Source organism: Carassius gibelio, chromosome B15 (assembly GCF_023724105.1).
Source record: "Carassius gibelio isolate Cgi1373 ecotype wild population from Czech Republic chromosome B15, carGib1.2-hapl.c, whole genome shotgun sequence".
NCBI classification, from domain to species: domain Eukaryota; kingdom Metazoa; phylum Chordata; class Actinopteri; order Cypriniformes; family Cyprinidae; genus Carassius; species Carassius gibelio.
Window position 1 is genome coordinate 16,887,688 of NC_068410.1, and position 21,407 is coordinate 16,909,094.

At 36.7% G+C, this 21,407-nt stretch overlaps 1 protein-coding gene across 23 annotated transcripts in view; it reads right to left on the bottom strand.

The window, feature by feature from the left end:
- Nucleotides 1-21,407, bottom strand: part of tada2a (transcriptional adaptor 2A) — a 94,605-nt gene that overhangs the window by 20,656 nt on the left and 52,542 nt on the right. For 11 of the 23 annotated variants that reach the window (XM_052577259.1, XM_052577268.1, XM_052577255.1 and 8 more), the window contains one exon: nucleotides 20,007-20,131. The gene's annotated coding sequence lies outside the window, so the exon portion shown is untranslated. Of the gene's footprint in view, nucleotides 1-10,342; nucleotides 10,468-11,887; nucleotides 11,975-20,006; nucleotides 20,132-21,407 lie in introns of all 23 variants that reach the window. The other 12 variants (XM_052577272.1, XM_052577256.1, XM_052577261.1 and 9 more) reach the window with 2 other exon arrangements.

Below are 21,407 nucleotides of genomic sequence, written 5' to 3' on the forward strand. Positions count from 1 at the left end.
CGGTGAGTGGAGCAGGTGTCGCTCATTTGCAATTACTCCACCGGCCTCGATCCGTTCCCATGGCTCTCGGCCCCGTCCCACTCGTTACACTTACCGTACCACTTTTTTGGTACCCTTCTGTTGGAGTATCTACTGTACCACTGCAAAGAGTACCAAAAGGGTGTAGCTAAACTGGCTAAAGAATGTTTTAACATATTTGCTCCACAAACACAGAAAACATCAATAACGACATTTGACTGTTGTCTGCTGTGTTGTGTTCTTTTCTCAGCTTAAATTATATGTAAAACTAGCTAGTTGTCATAAAAAATGAGTCCCTTAGCCCAACCTTTTGCTCCTGCTATCATGTAAATTGTGTGTTTACGTCTCCATCTCTGTTATAAAAAGACATCACTGTCGGCCTCTTCACTTTGTTGTAGTTTGTTGTACTACTCTTGTACTTTGTAATTGTACTAATTGTACAATTGTACAATTGTACTACATTGTATATTTTTTATGTTATCTCGAACCATTCTTGCAGTCTGTTTAATTAACGTGACTTGTGTAATTTTTCAATTGAGTATCTTAGCTGATGTGAGGGCAGCCACACACCAGTTACAGGTGGAGAGGAGAAAGAGTCATAGAACCAATCAAGTGGATGGGGGTTATTAGGAGTTCATGCGGAGCAGATTTTTTAAAAGTCGGAGCGTCATGGTTTTAACTCGCTCCATCACGAGTGCAGTTAATGCCATTAACCCGTAATATAACTGCATATTTAGCAAGAATTCACATGTTAAACATATTTAGCTAGCTTGATAGAGAAGGATCACTCAAATTAGAAAGAATGTAATAAGAAGACGCTATGATGGCGACAAAAATTTACATGAACGGGAAGGTATAGTTCTCAGGGAATTTGTTTGTTCCTTCTAGATATAGATATTTTAAGCTGAAAGCATTATTTAAACAAGTAATACAACATAGCAATCCCTTCTCTATAATGCATTCAAACAACTGTAGCCATATACAGTGCTAATTAATCTGTATCCAATTTCAAATCAGCAGAAATCTGTAATGAAAGCGTCGATCCATAGATAGAATAACTGACAAAAACATAGCCTGTTGATGCTCCACTACACTCACATACTCTGTTTTTGACAGTATAGTGTCCTTGTCACTATAGGGCCTTTAGCACCACCAGAACTTTTTCGTATTACCAGAACCAATTGTGGAACTACCCACTTTTGGGAGTTTTTTTTATTTTATTTAAATTGTATATAAAAAAAATAATAATAATACTGGACTGCCTTTTTCGAAAACCAAATTAGCTCCTTCTCTGGAGCAGGGTCTAACCAGCACAACTGTTACTACCCGTGATGTAAGTAGACATTGATTAGCCAGACGTGTTCGAAAATGCCCTCACTCACCGTGATTTAAAACCATTGTGTAAACATACTGGGATTTTCAATTTTTTTGGCCCGACAAAAACATTGGGCCAATGCGGGGCAGGTGGGGCTAGACTAGAGGAGTTATTATGAACAAAGGCGGAGTGTCTCCACATCTGGAGAGCGTCAGCGCCTCAGATCATTTAGCTAACAACTCCAGCATGAAAAACTTTTTAAAATAAGTTGAGATCAAAACTCACCTTCACTTAGCAGCGAGTATTTGAAATGACTTGATCCAATTTTGGATTATAATCACCATACAAGGCAGAAATATTTATAAGCAATGCAAAAGACTACGCATGCTAGGCATTAATGTTTCCATAGTAAACGGGGTAAATACAATCACTTGAAGAAATCAAATGTCAGCTTTTTAGTCTGTATCACAATTGTGTATTTATTTAGTAACATATTCTATCTTTGTTTTTCTCGTCTCCAGAGTTTAGCTCTGTTTAGCCTGTCATAAAAATATAATAATGTTTTTTGATTGGGAGCTTTTATAAAAATTTAGAAATGATCATTCTTTCTAAATGTTATGAATATAGGCTACTGTGACTACAAATAAACAGAAACAGACTTGGCTGAATAAGCAGGCTATGTTCATAATGCTTTATTTCTGTGTGACTAATTTTCAATCCTGATAAATTAATTCATTATGATCAATGTTATTATAGTAAAACATTGATGCTTTCGGATTAAAATATTTAACAAAGCATGCAAACAAATGTCCGCTTTTATCATGTTCGTTTTGTGAATGTGTTAGATCCAGTGACTTATTTCTCATTGGTTTTCGAGACAACTTCTCTTTGTTGGTGAAATGATGGGGTTTTGTGACGTTGTTCCTGAGAGGTGTGTAAAGGGTCGGTTTTAGTGAAGCACAGTGAAGCTTCTGGCCCGAATGTGGAAATGTAGCGCTATTTTGGCCTTGGTGCTAAAGGTTTGAGGTTTGTAGGCAAAGATCCGGTGTTCACAACAATGTGTAATCTGAATGTGACCCTAAAGTGGTCCATGTGGTAAACAGTGAATATGGCCTAAATTGTGCCAACCAAATGTGGGCCACCTTTGGCAAAAATGTGGCACAAGCGGCAAAGGCTGTCAGGGTTTTACATTTCATTAGCTCTGTACTTGTACTCTGCATAATGGCCCAAGTATATTAAAATGTATTTGAGATGTTTTTTGCTAATTTATTGCACAGGGCTAATGTGGCTGTGAGCCTAAAGTGGCCCACATATAAAATTATAAATAATAGTAAATTACAATTTAGTCCACTTTTTGCAAATCACAGTCAGCATAGGCTAATCAGTGTGTACTGTAAGGCCAGTGACGGGGCAAAAATGCCCCATATATAATAAAGCAGATTAGGGCCATTTCTGGTTTGGATGTAGCACAACACTGGCTAACTGAAATGGAAGATTGAGGTGCTTTCACACCTGCCCAGTTGCTTCGGAACACAAGCAATCATGCTCAGATCCGCGCCAAAGCAATTGAAAACAAACTCTGGACTCTGGAGCGGTTCATTTGTAGTGAGAAAGCAATCCGATCTAGCAGACCAACGAATCAGGCTATATCACAATGTATAGTGGGTAATTATGTAAATTCTGTGTAAAGCAGTAGACGATGTGGGTGGACACGTCTTCGGCATTCAAAATCAAAGTGAGCCTTTTCATTTTATAATGCCGTCTTATTGCTCTTAGTAGGTGCATATTAAAAATGTTCTGCTGATGAATCCTGGACTCTTGCTCGAAATTATAAATTAATAAATTTATATAATGACAGTTACAAAAATACCCAATAATAAGCCCTATGAGTGGAATGCTGTGTTACATTGTGTGTTGGATTAAAGACTAATGATATATAACCTTTCATCTTCGTTGAGCGTTCTTTAACACAGTGTAGCCGTGACACTTACTGACTTACTATGTACTGTAGTTACAGGTGCTGGTCATATAATTAGAATATCATCAAAAAGTTAATTTATTTCATTAATTCCATTCAAAAAGTGAAACTTGTATATTATATTCATTCATTACACACAGACTGATATATTTCAAATGTTTATTTCTTTTCATTTTGATGAATATAACTGACAACTAAGGAAATCCTAAATTCAGTATCTCAGAAAATTAGAATATAACTTAAGACCAATACAAAGAAGGATTTTTAGAACTCTTGGCCAACTAAAAAGTATGAAAATGAAAAGTATGAGTGCTGTGTGCAGGTGCCAAGTCCTGTATGAAAATGAAATCTGCATCTCCACAAAGTTGGTCAGCAGCAGGAAGCATGAAGTGTTCTAAAACTTCCTGTGTGACAAGTGGGCCGGGGCCGAGAGCCGTGGTAACGGAGCGAGGTCGGTGGAGTGATGGGGAAATGAGCGACACCTGCTCCACTCACCGGTCTCGCATCCCACGGAGGAGATCAGAAGGATACAAAAGAGGAGCGACGACAGTGAAGGACGAGAGAGGACCAGGCCTGGGCTTTATTTTGTGTTTGGTTTTTGTTTGTGCGCGACAGTCGTCCGCGAGGGGCTGTTGCACTGTTTTGTGTTTATTTTATTATTAAAGTCTTGATTTGAATGTCCGCCAGTACCCACCTCCTTCTTCCTGTGATGGTGAAGTTTGTATACTGTTACATCCTGGTATACGACTTTGTTGACCTTGGACCTCAGAAAACACAGTGGACCAACACAAGCAGATGACATGGCACCCCAAACCATCACTGACTGTGGAAACTTTACACTGGACCTCAAGCAACGTGGATTGTGTGCCTCTCCTCTCTTACTCCAGCATCTGGGACCCTGATTTCCAAAGGAAATGCAAAATTTAATTGAATCAGAAAACATAAATTTTGTACCACTCAGCAGCAGTCCAGTCCTTTTTTAAGCGAGACGCTTCTGACACTGTCGGTTGTTCAAGAGTGGCTTGACACAAGGAATGCGACAGCTGAAACCCATGTCTTGCATTCGTCTGTGAGTAGTGGTTCTTAAAGCACTGACTCCAGCTGCAGTTCACTCTTTGTGAATCTCCCCCACATTTTTTAATGGGTTTTGTTTCACAATCCTCTCCAGAATGCGGTTATCCCTATTTCTTGTACACTTTTTTTTCTACCACATCTTTTCCTTCCCTTCGCCTCTCTATTAATGTGCTTGGACACAGAGCTCTTTGAACAGCCAAACTCTTTTGCAATGACCTTTTGTGTCTTTCCCTCCTTGTGCAAGGTGTCAATGGTCACCTTTTGGACAACTGTCAAAGTCAGCAGTCTTCCCCATGATTGTGTAGCCTACAAAATAAAAACTGAGAGACCTTTAAAAGGCTTTGCAGGTGTTTTGTTTTAATTAGCTGATTAGAGTGTGGCACCAGGTGTCTTCAATATTGAACCTTTTCACAATATTCTAATTTTCTGAGATACTAAATTTGGGATTTTACTTAGTTGTCAGTTATAAACATCATTTTTTAATTTCTCTTTAGCATATGTTGTGTATTGTTGATGTATTGTTTTATGGTGTATTTGGTTCATTATTAGCTAAAATATAGCTGTGCTTGTGGACCTGTCACGGAGACGAACCCCGTGATTCCCCCTACTGGCCAGCAGAGGGCTCCATCTCCGGAATATTGACACGCACTCACTCACAACTACACTTCCCATCTACTTGTGCATTGGACTCTGATCACCACACAGGTGCAGCTCATGCCACCATTCCATGCAGCATGTGGGCCACATGTGGCATGTGGGAATTTGGGGAAGACCAGGGTTAGAATAAAAATCTACTGTGGCACTCATTAGGGTTTTGATTTATTTGGTTGGCTTACATTCGGCAATGCTAAGGCTTAGGCCCAATCCCAATTCTACCCCTTAGCCATTCCTCTTTCCCCTAACCCTCCGTTTCGCGTGTTCACATGAAGGGGTAGTGGTGTCTTGATTCTCTTTTGGTTGGAGGGGTAAGGTTAAGGGGCAGGCTCAGATAGCCCTTCAAACGAAGATTTTTCGGGACCACACTTCAAACGAAGGGTTATGAATTATCTCTGCAACATGGCTGTCTGAGCGAACAAAAAGACACATAAATGTAAGCATTTTCGGCATTAATAAAGATTTTGTCGAAAAGTAATCATATTTATTGTTACTAGGACTGGGATAAATGATTATTTTTTAAACAAAAATTAATTAATCTAGCGATTGTTTTTTCGATGCATCGATTAATCTAACGATTAATTTTTTCATTTCTCCCCATTAATTGACTACTAACAATTTATACATGTTGATTTACATATCTGAATGAAAAAAAACATGAATTCCTTAACATTGCAATATATGTTTATTGCTCTTACAATTACAAAATAAGACTGACTAAGAATGCATTACTTTGCACTTGTATAGAGATAGCATTCAATAAAACCTTGAAGCCTTGAAAACACATAGCTTACTGAAACAAGCTTACTGAACACATAGGGCCTAGTTTACTGAAAAAAAAAGTTCTTCTTTCAGATGAAAATAACAACAACTTGATGTCTAGCATTAAAAAGGTCACCCAAAATTCTTGTTTAGAACAATTGAAAGAATACAGGAACCAATGTAAACTTGAGGGCTTTAAGCTAATACAGAGAGTGCTTTTCAAAAAAAAAAAAAAAAAAAAAAAAATATATATATATATATATATATATATATATATATATATATATATATATATATATATATATATATAAATATATAAAAATATAAAACATATAATATATATAATTTACCGTGTGAACCAGCAGCCTGTCATGGAGAAAAAAAATCTCTGAATGCTCCACGTGAAACTTTGGCGTTCCGCCCTTTTTCTATCGTGTCTAATGATTTTGGTTAATATGCACGAGAGAGAGAGAACAAGACAGCGCTGGTGTTGTGTGAAGACTGTGAGTGCGCGAGCGCGCGTGAAACTTTGGTGTTTCGCCCTTTTTCTATCGTGTTAAATGATTTTGATTAATATGCACAAGGGAGAGAGAAAACAAGAAGCGCTCATGTTGTTTGAAGACTGTGAGTGTGCGCGCGCAGTCGGGGCTCTCTCTCGTACGCGCCCTGTCCAGGGGGCAAGGAACCTCGACCGGAAGTTGAAGTCGGGTGGGGGCTGCCATCTTTTAGCAGAACTTCACTTGCGTTAGCATTCCCATTGACTCCCATTCATTTTGGCATCACTTTGACAGCGAATAACTTTACATCTGAGGCGTTTAAAGACTCCATTTGTCCATTATTTATTTCTAAAGATACACGACAATGTATAAAGGGCTCCATTACCTTCTTTGTTACATTATGGCCCCGTAGAAACAGTTTTTGTAAAAAATAGGCTAACGATTGCGTCATAACCACTCGTCTCTCTGTCGCATTACCGTACAGACAGGAGGAGAAGCTCGCAGGCAATTAACTTAATATGATGTACTGGTGTTACATTTTAAAATACTATACAAAATAATTAATCAGAATACATACTCCTGCTCACTCACACCAAAGAACTCCCCGCTCAAGCTCGCCGTCTCTGCAAGATTAACGATGGCAGTTTGCACGCACAGCTACTAGAAGATTTACATCTGTCAGACAGGTTGCTGACGTCGTCAAGCTTCGTTTGAGTCTGCGCGTCAGAAACGGAAGTGCTAAAAAACGCTAAAAATGGGCTTCACTTGTCTCAATTGAGTTCCAATGGGGTCGCTGTGTCCATTTCTTTTACTGTCTATGGCCCTGTCAGGCGCACTGCAGTCATTCTATCCTACATCACTCACCGATCAAATAAGGCTTTGACAGCCGCCAAAAAAAAAGATCAATGCAGAAAACCCCCTGGATTGGTTATATAACGTTGGACAGAATGTTGATCCAGCCATCGCGTATATTCAGCGCACATAAGGCAAAGGTTTTGCAAACGTTTTTTAGAGAAATAAAAACAGGTTGACGAATCGATGCGCATATTTTGCGTCTACGTATTTTTTGCGTCGACGTCATCGATGACCTCGACGCGTTGTCCCAGCCCTATTTGTTACATTCAATTTTGAGTTCATATTAATGGTCATGTTACTCAAATAAATGTTAGCAAAAAAACGCTATTATTTGATAACGTCATATCATTATAGACTGCGCGATAGTGCCACAACATATTTTCTTGTCTGGTCAGGATGATACCCACCGTAGATATTGAGGGGGACTAGTTTTCCCAGTAATTAGAAATCACTAAACCATTTTCTCAAATATTGAGAGAGAGAGAGAGAGAGAGAGAGAGAGAGAGAGAGAGAGAGAGAGAGAGATGGAAGTTGTGTGTATTCTAGGAGCTAGATGACGAATGATGACATGGGACGGCATAGTAGTGGTGGGCCAATTCTTAGGCAAATTTTTTTTAACCCCTACCCCTTGACACACTGTTTCAAGGGACAAAGACAAGGGGTAGGGTAAGTTGTATAAAATAGAATTGGGATTGGGCCTTTCTTGAGTCCCAAATCTGGCAAACAGGACCGGACTGCCTAAATGCCATTATTCCACGCGGTTTGTGGGCTGGAGCAAAGTGTTGGATCTGGGCTGGATCTGGGCCAGGATTAAAATCAGGTTGGCTGAGATTGGGCCAGTTTTACTTTATTTGGTTTATTCATGGCTGACATTGGGCCTTTCAGTGGCTTGCTTGTGGCCCAAATCTTGCAAACAGGAGTGGCCCGCCCAAATTTCACTAATTCCATTCAAAAAGTGAAACTTGTATGTTATATTAATTCATTACACACAGACTATATAATTAATCCAATAATAATTTGCCTTGATGATACTACCATTTTTAAACGCTATAAATGCCCATTCCTACTAAAGACCCGATCACACCAAGAAGATTTGCTATAAAGATAACCATAACTGTTGCTGGATACTGTAATCTCTGTTTACATACTGTCTTAAATCAATTTTCTGAATCAGAAAGAATGTCTCCCAAATTGTATTGTTAAATTGAGAATCCCAAATGTTCTTGGATGGTCCACTTACCAGTTCTACTTCAGCTATAGTTCCCACAACCTATTGAACAAAAAATTGTCCTGAAGGTGATTTTAATGATATTGTTCTTCTGTGTTGTTATTGTTAAAGTTGTGGTATGATTTTCTCTATTCTCATAAAACTTGTAGCCATTGATAAAGTTATCATTCTTGGTGTGGACAGCCCTTATGGAGCTTACGCTATGCCTATGTCATCCGCTGGACGTCACTCTCTTGTGAACACATGCACAACAGTTAACAGAAGCTAGAGATTACAGTTCATAAAGTTCTCATTGATTCACTTTAGAAGGATTTGATTAACTCCAGAGCCGTGTGGAGCGCTTTAAAAAGCTGATTATTTTGTTAGTAAATACACAGTTTACTAAATTTTAGGGTAAACACATTAAAGTTGTTGTCACATTAGTGAAATTATGCAGGCAAAAAGAAAAGGTACATTGTCCATTTTCATCAGTGTAGTGCTGTTTGAAGCACAACTCAGGAGTCACTTTCAAACCAAGCAGTGAATTTTCTTGACCAACATGAACCCAGTGTAAAATCTGCTTGGGTAAACTTCTGTGTAGATTTCCATTGAAATGACTGGATTTTGACATACCAAATGGTAACTGTGACCGCATCTTAAAATTAGTAAAGCAAAAAGTACAAAATAGTGAAAATCCTATGAATATTATTTAAAATTTTTGATCTTAAACATGCTGGTCAGATCTTTAGCTCCTCGCATGACCAGCATGACGGGATCTTTTCCTCCTTCTTCCAGCTTTTTCCTTCTTCATCTTCAGACGTACATTTTTCTCCTCTTCCTCGTGTTGTTCATCTCTGTCCCAAAGCTGAGACCTGTTCCCTCCCGATCCATAAACGGAGTGTAACACGTCACCTGCAGCAACCAGGAGAACCAATCAGTGCGTTTGTTTCATAATGTGCCATACTACAGTAGATTTGCATTTGGTAATCCTAAATCTTATATCACTTTGCTGAAATACTAATAGATCTAATGTCTCACCATCAGTAAAAGGTGGGTCCATGTGACGACCTCCTGGTTGGTCGTGAGTGTTCATTGGGGGTGATATAGCAGACAAAGTAACCGTTAGATTCACTGACAGCGTTTGACGAGATGCTTGAACTGATTTAGAGAAGATAATGTGGTTTTTAAAGTGTTCAGTACAATAAATTGTGAATAGACACACTTGAAATGACACTTCTAAGAGTTCATTAAATGGTGTTTCTCAAGTAATTAGAAAAAGAACAAATAAATAAATGAACATTTTACCATTATTCTGATGGTCTGCATTAATGGCTCCAGCAATGAATCCATTTCCACCTCTGTTGCAAAGAGTAAAAAATATAAGTTCAATCAAAATTTTTTATAAAATCCCTTCTATGAAAAACAAATGTTTAGAAAACAAATAATTAGCAATTAACATAGACTGCAAACCAAGCTTTCTAGCCTGTAAAGGAATAGTTCATGTATATAGTTCAGATGTTTTCACTCTCAGGTCATCCAAGATGTAGATGAGTTTTTTTGCGTTACATAATGTGCTCACAAATGGATCCTCTGCATTGAATGGGTGCCGTCAGTCCAACAGCTGATAAAAACATCACAACAATCCACACGACTCTAGGACATCAGTTCATGTTTTATGAAGTGAAAAGCTGTGTGTATGTAAGAAACATATCCATCAAGATATTTTTATCTTCAAACTGCTTTCTGCTAAACACGTGTCTTCTATTCGTAACATTGCTCATTCTGACGGCACCCATTCACTTCAGAGGATCCACTGGTGAGCAAGTGATGTAATGGTTAATTTCTTAAAATCTGTTCTGAAGAAGAAAAAAAAAACTTGATGAGTAAATGAGTAAATTGTTTGCAGTGCATGATGGTACTATGGTGGTCAGTAGTGTAGCCTGCATCAGATTCATTTCTTTCATTTAATTTTACAGACTTACCTAGTAAGGTATTGATTGTAGCCAGTCATATCTGGGATAATTCCTGGAGTCATGCTATAGGTTTCATCTCCAAACACAACCACACCATTAAATCCATACGGATTATCTTGACATGGTTCGGAAACCTTTAATAAAACACATAGTACTTATGTAATAACTGTGTAACTGTGACCAGCAATAGCTAATGAAAAAGCTGAAATATGTCATTAAATGAACGTCACGTGTATACTCTTGAACTTTAGTTGTCACAGTCACATTGAAGAGATGTCTGCAAAATTGTGTCTGTTGTCAAAAGTATAGCAATGTACAGTATGATGCAAAGATCACACAGAAGTGACTTTAAAAATTCACATGACCAACTTGAATCCATGGTGAAATCTGCACAAAACTAGCTATTGCGTGGATGCTTATTGGAATGACTGGATTTGGCCTGCAAACATTTGCAGAACAATGTTAAATCTAATGCAAATCAAGTCAGAGCTTAAAACCACATAATACATCTGGCATCTAACTAATATTCTAGTATTGTTTCTAATAATAAAATGTAGACTAGGAAGTAACATGTACAATCTTGCAGACTCTATATAGTACATTCACAATATTTGGTACAGTTAAAAGACATTATAATGCCAACCACACCCCAGACCACCAACAGTCACCCGCTCCTTGGACCCCCTTTCTTTTGGTCCGTTCCCCAATCCATTGCTAATGCTACGTTTTGAAATATGTACAGTGGGATAATTTACTACAGACTTAAAATAAAGAAAGAAATGAACCGAATATACCAAAATATACCGAAAGTCTTTTTGAATGTTTGACAGTTATCAATAATAATTTAGCACTAGCATTTTATAAAGGTGGTCAGTAGAGTGTATCTCCAGTCATAATGGTTGTTTTGTGAATCCAGAATGACTAAGAGATGACTGATACATTTCTCACGACTGACACAAACCGCTACTTGATATTTAATGCAATATGACTTTCATCTTGACTACAACACACAAAATGGCGTAAATGTATCAGGCCCCGGAAGCAGTGATAGAGAAGAGAAGGAGATAACACAATTGTCATCACTTATTGTAATCATTACACAAAGACTAAAAATGACCAACTCAGCTGCTTGGTGCACAACAATTGTTTACAAACAGGCTCATGCTTTCACCATACGAGAAACTCAAAGAAGCGGTAAAGCAAGTTACACGCCATTAAGAAATGATTTGTAACAGGCCTATTCTTCTTCCTCCTATTTTGAAAAAAAAATAATAATAATAATTTTGGACTACCTAGCTATATTAAAAATTGTACCTTTACATCTTGGTCACTTGCAAAGGCCATTCTTGTTTCACTCTTGACACTACCGCATTTGCAAATAACGTGATGTACACGTACACATTACGTGATGACGTCATACGTATTGAGGTGGACAAATTTAAATTTTTGTTTTACAACACAAAGAAAATCCATGTTATCTTCTCATATTCCAATAAAACAAAATAATTGAAACAAAATTAAAAAAGAAGTATTTTACATTGAGTTCTCTCCTACCTTCTGTGTCACGCCGTATTTCAAGAAGTTCTCCTTCTGTAGCTGGATCTGGACAGTCTTCCATTTCTGTTTAAAAGTTTAGTTTACCTGTACATAACAGAATTAGTTTTTCTTTTGTGAACTTGTAAAAAGCACACTCGCTTTTATGAAGTTCACTTAAATGATGTCCATTCAGGATAGTTGTTTGTTCTGTGCTGGTCTTCTCTGTTCCTCCCTTTATGTGGAATTTGTTGACACAAAGGACACAAATATATCCTCTGTCATCCAGCTTTAAATTTAACTCTTTATATCAACCAGCGTGAAATAGACAGTGCTGCTTGAAATATTCCCAGTCCTCCTTCAGCCGTTTGTCTGTCACTTCTGCAAACAGCAAATGGTTTTAACTGAAGCTGATGCAAAAAAAGGGCTGGGACTCTTACAGTTCCTGTTTGATCCTCTGGGAAAACATGTTTTACATTTCGTCCCCTTGGAATTATAATGTCTATCTGACATTTTTGTCAAAATTGAGTTATTCACATATTCTTATTCTGTGACAATTTATTTACATTATGTGATGTTTTATTTTAAGTTGTGTACATTTTGGGATTTTTTATTGAAAAAACTAAAAGATTCTATCTACAGAAGTCTATGGAACACAAAAACTTTAAAGCTCAATATCTCAAAACTACTCAGAATGCAGATAGAACCTTATAATTCCAAGGGGACGATTTATGGTTTTGTTTATGACTGAAGAATTATGTCCTTACAACTGAACTGATCTGTAACACACTCCGTGCAGATCTTTGCTCATTTACTAAAGATATTTCTTCTCTATTACAGTTATTCTTGTATCATTTCTGAAAATACAGATCTATAATCATTAAATAATGTTTTCAAAACTTTAATTAGTGTAGCTTGGAGTGAGATTTACTATCTTTGTTCTTTTATTTAGTTACACTTTGATTTCAATGCCAAACAGCTTCTGAAATCAGGTTTCTCAAACTTAAGACATCTTTTGCATAACATTTCCACATATCAGCCAAATTATCACTTCTGTTTTTTCTTTTTCCAAACCCTCACTTACCCTTCTTTGATTTTTCCCTTCTTAAAAAAACAACCACAAAGTCTTATACGTGAATGAAATTTTGAAAATTAGTTATAAAAGAATTGCTCCTGGCAACATTATAACTCATTATATCCAACCAGCGTAAAATAAACAGGGCTGCTTGAAATATTTCCAGCACTGATTACTTTCATTTCCCCAAACAACAGATAGTTTCCTCTGAAAATGATGGAGTGTTAAAAGTCTGGGATTCTTGAAGTACACTTCCTGTTTTCATTTCAGTCACAAAACCAGTGTGCGGTTTATTTTATGATTAGCAGTAAGGCATTTTAATTGATTTGTTGTGATATGTAATGTAGTTGGTGCAGATCTTTGCACATTTAAAATAAACTTTTCTTCTCTTTTACAGATATTCTTATATCATTTCTGAAGATAAAGATCTATAATCATCAAATAATGTTTTAAAAGCTTTAATCAGTGTAGCTTGGAGTGAGTTTTGCTCACATAGTTAATTTAGTTTCACTCTGATTTCAAATGCAACCTAAGTCTACACCAATTAGACCTTGTCAATCGGGTTACGGTTTCTCAAATCTAACACATATTGTACACAACATTTCCACATATCAGCGAAATTAGCACTTCCTTTATTTTTTTTGGGGGGGGGGGGGGGGGGGGGGTCTTTTCTGAAAACTACACCAAATTGTATTAATTTGAATACATTTTGTATTTAGTTTGAATACATCTGAATTGTGCTTTTTGTGGTACACTAAAAATACTACATATATTTAGTTATGTACTCACAACAGAGGCATAAATCATTATGTACCACAACTGAACTCCTCAAATCCACCACACACCAAAAACAGTGTGACCATTTAGAAGCCAGTGCATGTGATCTTAAGCAAATCATAGGACTGCAAACGCAAATCTCGTGGGAGCAGGCTGTTTGACCTTTGCTGTGGATGGGAGTGGGTGGTAAGAACATTCCGCAGGAGACCCATGAGAAACGGTGGTGTGTAGTAGATAGGAGTCAACACAGAAATATTGGGAAGAAAATTAAAGCTGCTGTTTACTTGACAAAAGCAAAGCAAGGCAAGTCAGACATCTGGAAACAATTCTCATTTGTCACTGAAAAAAATGGGAAAGAGCGATTTCCTGTCCTCTCAAAATTCACACGTTTTATTTTGAGCATTCCCTCATCTAGTGTGCCATCAGAGGGGCGTTTAGTGTGTATGGGTGGATCTTGGAAGAAAGACGCACAAGTCTGGTACCGCAGTCAGTCAGCAATATACTTTCCCTTCATAGTAATAGGGAGTAAGCAAAGCAATAAGGCCCAGTGATCAAATACATTTGTTTGTTAAGTAGTCTACGACTAGACTCTACGTTTTATACAAACCGAATTCCAAAAATGTTGGGACACTGTACAAATTGTGAGTAAAAAAGGGAATGGAATAATTTACAAATCCAATAAACTTCTATTTTATTCACAATAGAATATAGATAACATATCAAATGTTGTAAGTTAGACATTTTGAAATGTCATGCCAAATATTTTGGATTTCATGAGAGCTACACATTCCAAAAAAGTTTGGACAGGTAGCAATAAGAGGCCAGAAAAGTTAAATCTATATAAGGAACAGCTGGAGGACCAATTTGCAACTTATTAGGTAAATTGGCAACATAATTGGGTATAAAAAGTGCCTCTCAGAGTGGCAGTCTGTCAGAAGTCAAGATGGGCAGAGGATCACCAGTTCTCCCAATGCTGCAGTGAAAGGTAGTGGAGCAATATCAAAAAAGAGTTTCTCAGAGAAAAAGTGCAAAGAGTTTGAAGTTATCATCATCTACATAGCATAATATCATCCAAAGAGTCAGAGAATCTGGAACAATCTCTGTGCGTAAGGGTCAAGGCCAGTTTAACATTTGATATGTCATCTATGTTGTATTCTGAATAAAATATTGAAATTTTAAACATCATTGCATTCTGTTTTTATTCACAATTTGTGCAGTGTCCCAACTTTATATATATAAATATATATATATATATATATATATATATATATATATATATATATATATATATATAAATTTGTATTTATTTTCTTTTTTCAATAGACTGTTAGGCAAGCTATTGTGAATGTGAGATTTTTTAAAAAGCATTCTATTTTGTTTTATTTTATTTTGTTAAAATTATATCTAGCATATATAAATTATATCTGATCTTTTAACATTTTACTCTGTGCACAAATATACATTTTAAAGTAAACTAGTGCAAGCTATATTTGAACTAATTTCTTTCTAAATGTTATTGCAGAGAGTAGTACTGTAAGTCATCACAGGGTATGCACCCCCTGCTGGCCTCACTAACACCTCTTCTTGCAGCATATTAGAATGATCTCTGAAGTATCATGTGATACTGAGTAATCCCCATAGACAGTAAAAGAAATGGACACAGCGACCCCATTGGAACTTATTGAGACAAGTGAAGCCCATTTTTAGCTATTTTTAGCACTTCCGTTTCTGACGCGCAGACTCAAACTAAGCTTGATGGCGTCAGCTATCTGTCTGACAGATGTAAATCTTCTAGTAGCTGTGCGTGCAAACTGCCATCGTTAATCTTGCAGAGATGGCGAGCTTGAGCGGGGAATTCTTTGGCGTGAGTGAGCAGGAGTAATATTCTGATTAATTATTTTGTATAGTATTTTAAAATGTAATGCCAGTACGCCATATTAATTTAATTGCCTGCGAGCTTCTCCTCCTGTCTGTACGGTAATGCGACAGAGAGTCGAGTGGTTATGTCGCAATCGTTAGCCTATTTTTACAAAAACTGTTTCTACGGGGCCATACGGGGCATTATTAAAATTCTGGCTTGGACGTGTCCCGTATGAACGGTGCATATGGTCACCCTATGTGTAATCTTAATGAGACCCTAAAGTAACCCATGTGGAAAATAGTGAATATGGCCTAAATAGTGTTAACCAAATGTGTGCCACCTTTGGCAAAAATGAGGCACAATCAACAAAGGCTATCAGGGTTTAAACCAAAAGTGGTCCACATATGTTACAGCAAATGTGGTCCAGGTATATTAAAATGTATCTGAGCCAAATTTTTTTTTTTTTTTTGCATAAATATAGCACAGTAAGCACTGGTTAATGTGGCTCTGAGCCTAAAGTGGCCCTCATATGTTGGCACAAATGTGGCCCAGTTATCCTGAAACATATCTCGGCCAGTTTTGGTCAATGTGGCTGTGAGCCTAAATTGGCCCACATATAAAATGACAAATAATTAATAAAAAATTTGTCCTCTATGGCAAATATACAGCACAGTCAGCATTGGCTAATCAGTGTGTACTGTAAGGCCAGTGACATGGCAAATATGCCCCATATATTATAAAGCAGATTAGGGCCATTTCTGGTTTGGATGTAGCATAACACTGGCTAACTGAAATGAAAGATTGAGGTGCTTTTAAACCTGCCCAGTTTTTTCAGAACCTGGCACGTTTCTCCCCTTAGCTTGGTTAGTTTGGGCATATGTGAACACGGCAATCATGCTCTGATCCACGCCAAAACAATTAATAACAAACTCTGGACTCTGGAGGAGTTCATTTGTAGTGAGAAAGCAAAGCGATCTAGCAGACCAACGAATCAGGCTATATCACAATATATATAGTGGGTGATTATGTAAGTTCCGTGAAAAGCAGTAGACGATGTCTGTGGGTGAACACGTATTCGGCATTGAAAATCAAAGTGAGCCTTTTCATTTTATAATACCATCTTATTGCTCTTCTTCGTAGCAGGTGCAGTCTAAAAATGTTCTCCTGACAAATCCTGGACTCCTGCTTAAAGTGATAAATTAATACATTTATGTAATGACAGCTACAAAAATACTCAACAATAAGCCCTCAAAGCTGTTGTCGTTCCATCCTGACAGGTGACAGCTATGAGGGGAATTCCAGAAGCTAAACCGTGGAACTTTGACCAATGAGAGGGCAGTTTATTTGCACATGACTGGTATTAAAGGGGTCACATGACATTGCTAAAAAGAACATTATGTTGTGTATTTGGTGTAATGCAATGTGTTTATGCGGTTTAAGGTGAGCTAAAGAGAATTTTACTTACTGTTCAAAAACCTTTGAATGGTAATGTATGCTAATTTTTAATATCTGTCCTTTAGCTTTAAATGAATCAAATATTTAAATAAGTTGACTTTAATAAAGTAAAGACTGATACCTGGGGGATTATTTATTCTGTCTCTGAAATAATTACCAATAACATCGTGATCAATCGCATTCAAAATAAATGTTTTAGTTACGTAATATGTGGTTGTGTACTGTGTATGTTTATATATAAATTCACATGATACATGCATGTATATATTTCAGAAAAAATATGTTTAGATATTAAATATTTATATGTAATATAAATTATATGAATATAAATATAAACGTAAATACATATTTTGAAAAAATATACATGCATGTGTATTTATATAGTCAGAATAAATATATAAAACACATGTTCAACCATGTTGTTAATATTTATAAATGAATGAATTAATTAATTAATTAGGCATTTATATGGTGCTTTACTGTATATTTGTTACAAAGAGAGTCATAGGCGTTCGGATCCATGTGCAGAACTTTATTCAGAGAATGGTCGGACAGGCAGAAATCAGGAATGGCGTCAGGTATGTTAGGGGAAACCAGAATCGAAAACAGAACCAAGCAGAGATCGGGACAGGCAGCAGAGAATCAGAGTCGAAATACACAATCAAAGATCAGACACGGGAAGAACAAACACAAGGGAAAACGCTCAGAAATGCTAGACAGGCTAAACAAGACTTCACAATATGTTGGAGTGAGTGTGCTGCTTATATGGGCGTGTGAGTGTGTGTATTAGCCGCAGGTGTGTAATCAGATACAGGTGTGCAATCAGTACAAGGAATGAGGCAGGATGGGAAATGAATGAGTCCTGAGTGGAGTGCCCTCTACTGAAGCTCATGGGCACTCCAGCTAATGATCGTGACAGTATTGATAAAGTGATAATACACCTAAAGTGACAATGAATAATCCTCAAATTCAATGAACACAAATGTGAATTTAATCCAATAATAGTTTGCCTTGATGATACGACCATTTTTAAACACTATAAATGCCCATTCCTACTAAAGGCCCGGTCACACCAAGAAAGATTTGCTATAAAGATAACCATTACTGTTGCTGGATACTGTAATCTCCATTTACATACTGTCTTAAATCAAATTCTGAATTAGAATGAATGTCTCCCAAATTGTATTGTTAAATTGAGAATCCCAAATGTTCTTGGATGGTCCACTTACCAGTTCTACTACAGCTATAGTGCCCACAACCTATTGAACAAAAAATTGTCCTGAAGGTGATTTTAATGATATTGTTCTTCTGTGTTGTTATTGTTAAAGTTGTGGTATGATTTTCTCTATTCTCATAAAACTTGTAGTCATTGATATAGTTATCATTCTTGGTGTGGACAGCCCCAACCAGAGCTTACGCTACACCTACATCATCTGCTGGACGTCACTCTCTTGTGAACACATGCACAACACTTAACAGAAGCTTGAGATGACAGATGAGACAGATGATATTTTTCTTACACAAACACATTGTGTTGAGCACTTTTTTATGTTGGATGGATGCACTTTATGTTGCTTTAAAGTCTTGACCCCCATTAACTCCCATTATAAAGCTTGGAAGACATTGAAAGAAGAAAGGCAAATACACTGGATGAGTAAATAATGGGGTAATTTTTTATTTTCGGGTGAATTATCCTTTTAACACTGCAGTTTTGGATTAATTTAGTACCATATAAAAGCAGCTTATTTTATCAGTAAAAATGCAATAAACTTTTTTTGTTAGGCAACACGCACTTATTTTGTTAGTAAAATCACAATAAACTTATTTTGTTAGTGAACATGCAATAAAGTTGCGGTCACAAAGATTTTTATTAGTGTAGTGCTGTTTGAAGCACAACTCAGGAGTCACTTTCAAACCAAGCAGTGAATTTGCTTGACCAACTTGAACCCAGTGTAAAATCTGCTTGGGTAAACTTCTGTGTAAATTTCCATTGAAATGACTGGATTTTGTCTACACAAATTCGCCAAATGGTAAATATGACCGCATCTTAAAATTAGTTTAGCAAAAAGTAAAAAATAATGAAAATCCTATGAATATTATTTTTCGTTTGATCTTAAACATGCTGGTCAGATCTTTAGCCCCTCTAATGACCAGCATGACGGGATCTTTTCCTCCTTCTTCCAGCTTTTTTCTTCTTCATCTTCAGACGTACATTTTTCTCCTCTTCCTCGTGTTGATCATCTCTGTCCCAAAGCTGAGACATGTTCCCTCCCGATCCATAAACGGAGTGTAACACGTCACCTGCAGCAACCAGGAGAACCAATCAGTGCGTTGGTTTCATAATGTGCCATACTACAGTAGATTTGCATTTGGTAATCCTAAATCTTATATCACTTTGCTGAAATACTAATACATCTAATGTCTCACCATCAGTAAAAGGTGGGTCCATGTGACGACCTCCTGGTTGGTCGTGAGTGTTCATTGGGGGCGATATAGCAGACACAGTAACCGTTACATTCACTGACAGCGATTGACGAGATGCTTGAGCTGATTTAGAGAAGATAATGTGGTTTTCAAAGTGTTCAGTACAATAAATAGTGAATAGACATACACTTGAAATGACACTTCTAAGAGTTCATTAAATGGTGTTTCTCAAGTCAGTAGAAAATGAACAAATAAATAAATGAACATTGTACCATTATTCTGATGGTCTGCATTAATGACTCCAGCAATGAAGCTGTTTCCACATCTGTTGCAAAGAATAAAAAAATAAGTTCACTCAAAATTTTTTTTATAAAATGCCTTCTATAAAAAACTTGAAGTAAATGTGTAAATTATCAGTAAATAACATTTTTTAGGCAAAATGTTCTTTTAAACACATGAGAACAGTTTGCAATGCATGATGGTACTATGGTGGTCAGTAGTGTAGCCTGCATCAGATTCATTTCTTTCATTTAATTTTACAGACTTACCTAGTAAGGTATTGATTGTAGCCAGTCATATCTGGGATAATTCCTGGAGTCATGCTATAGGTTTCATCTCCAAACACAACCACACCATTAAATCCATACGGATTATCTTGACATGGTTCGGAAACCTTTAATAAAACACATAGTACTTATGTAATAACTGTGTAACTGTGACCAGCAATAGCTAATGAAAAAGCTGAAATATGTCATTAAATGAACGTCACGTGTATACTCTTGAACTTTAGTTGTCACAGTCACATTGAAGAGATGTCTGCAAAATTTTGTATGTTGTCAATAGTATAGCAATGTACAGTATGATGCAAAGATCACACAGAAGTGACTTTAAAAATTCACATGACCAACTTGAATCCATGGTGAAATCTGCACAAAACTAGTTATTGCGTGGATGCTTATTGGAATGACTGGATTTGGCCTGCACACATTTGCAGAACAATGTTAAATATAATGCAAATTAGGAATAAAATGGCAACACAAAATAATGTATGAATAATACCAAGACACATTTAAAAATATTGATGAAAGGCAGATATAAAAAAATTAAATGCTCTATAAATTATGAAAATATAGCCAAAACTATTCTAAAGGCCTTGCTATCACACAGTTTTTTTTTTAAATTCAATGTTAGTGAAAGAGGAGACTCATTTATAACATTCTAGACATTTATAGATAGATTCATTTATATTTCATTTAAAACATTTTGTCAGAACCTCAAATAAATTAGCCTTCATATTATTTTGTTTGGTGGTCTAATGTTTGTTTTCAGAATCTTGGGAGAACCGTGATCTCAATTCTAAAAATCTGTCATCTAGAGTCATAGCTTAAAACCACATAATACATCTGGCATCTAACTAATATTCTAGTATTGTTTCTAATAATAAAATGTATACTAGGATGTAACGTACAATCTTGTAGACTCTATATAGTACATTCACAATATTTGGTACAGTTAAAAGGCATTATAATGCCAACCACACCCCAAACCACCAACAGTCACCCGCACCTCAGGCCCCCCTTTCTTTTGGTCCGTTCCCCAATCCATTGCTAATGCTACATTTTGAAATATGTACAGTGGGATAATTTACTACAGACTTAAAATAAAGAAAGAAATGAACCGAATGTTTTGAAATTTGAATGTTTGACAGTTATCAATAATAATTTAGCACTAGCATTTTATAAAGGTGGTCAGTCGAGTGGTTACACAAAGTCTCATTACACAAAGACTAAAAATGACCAACTCAGCTGCGTGGTGCACAACAATTGTTTACAAACAGGCTCATGCGTTCACCACGTGAGAAACTGAAAGAAGCGGTAAAGACAGTTACATGCCTTTACATGCCATTAAGAAATGATTTGTAACAGGCCTACTCTTCTTCCTCCTATTTT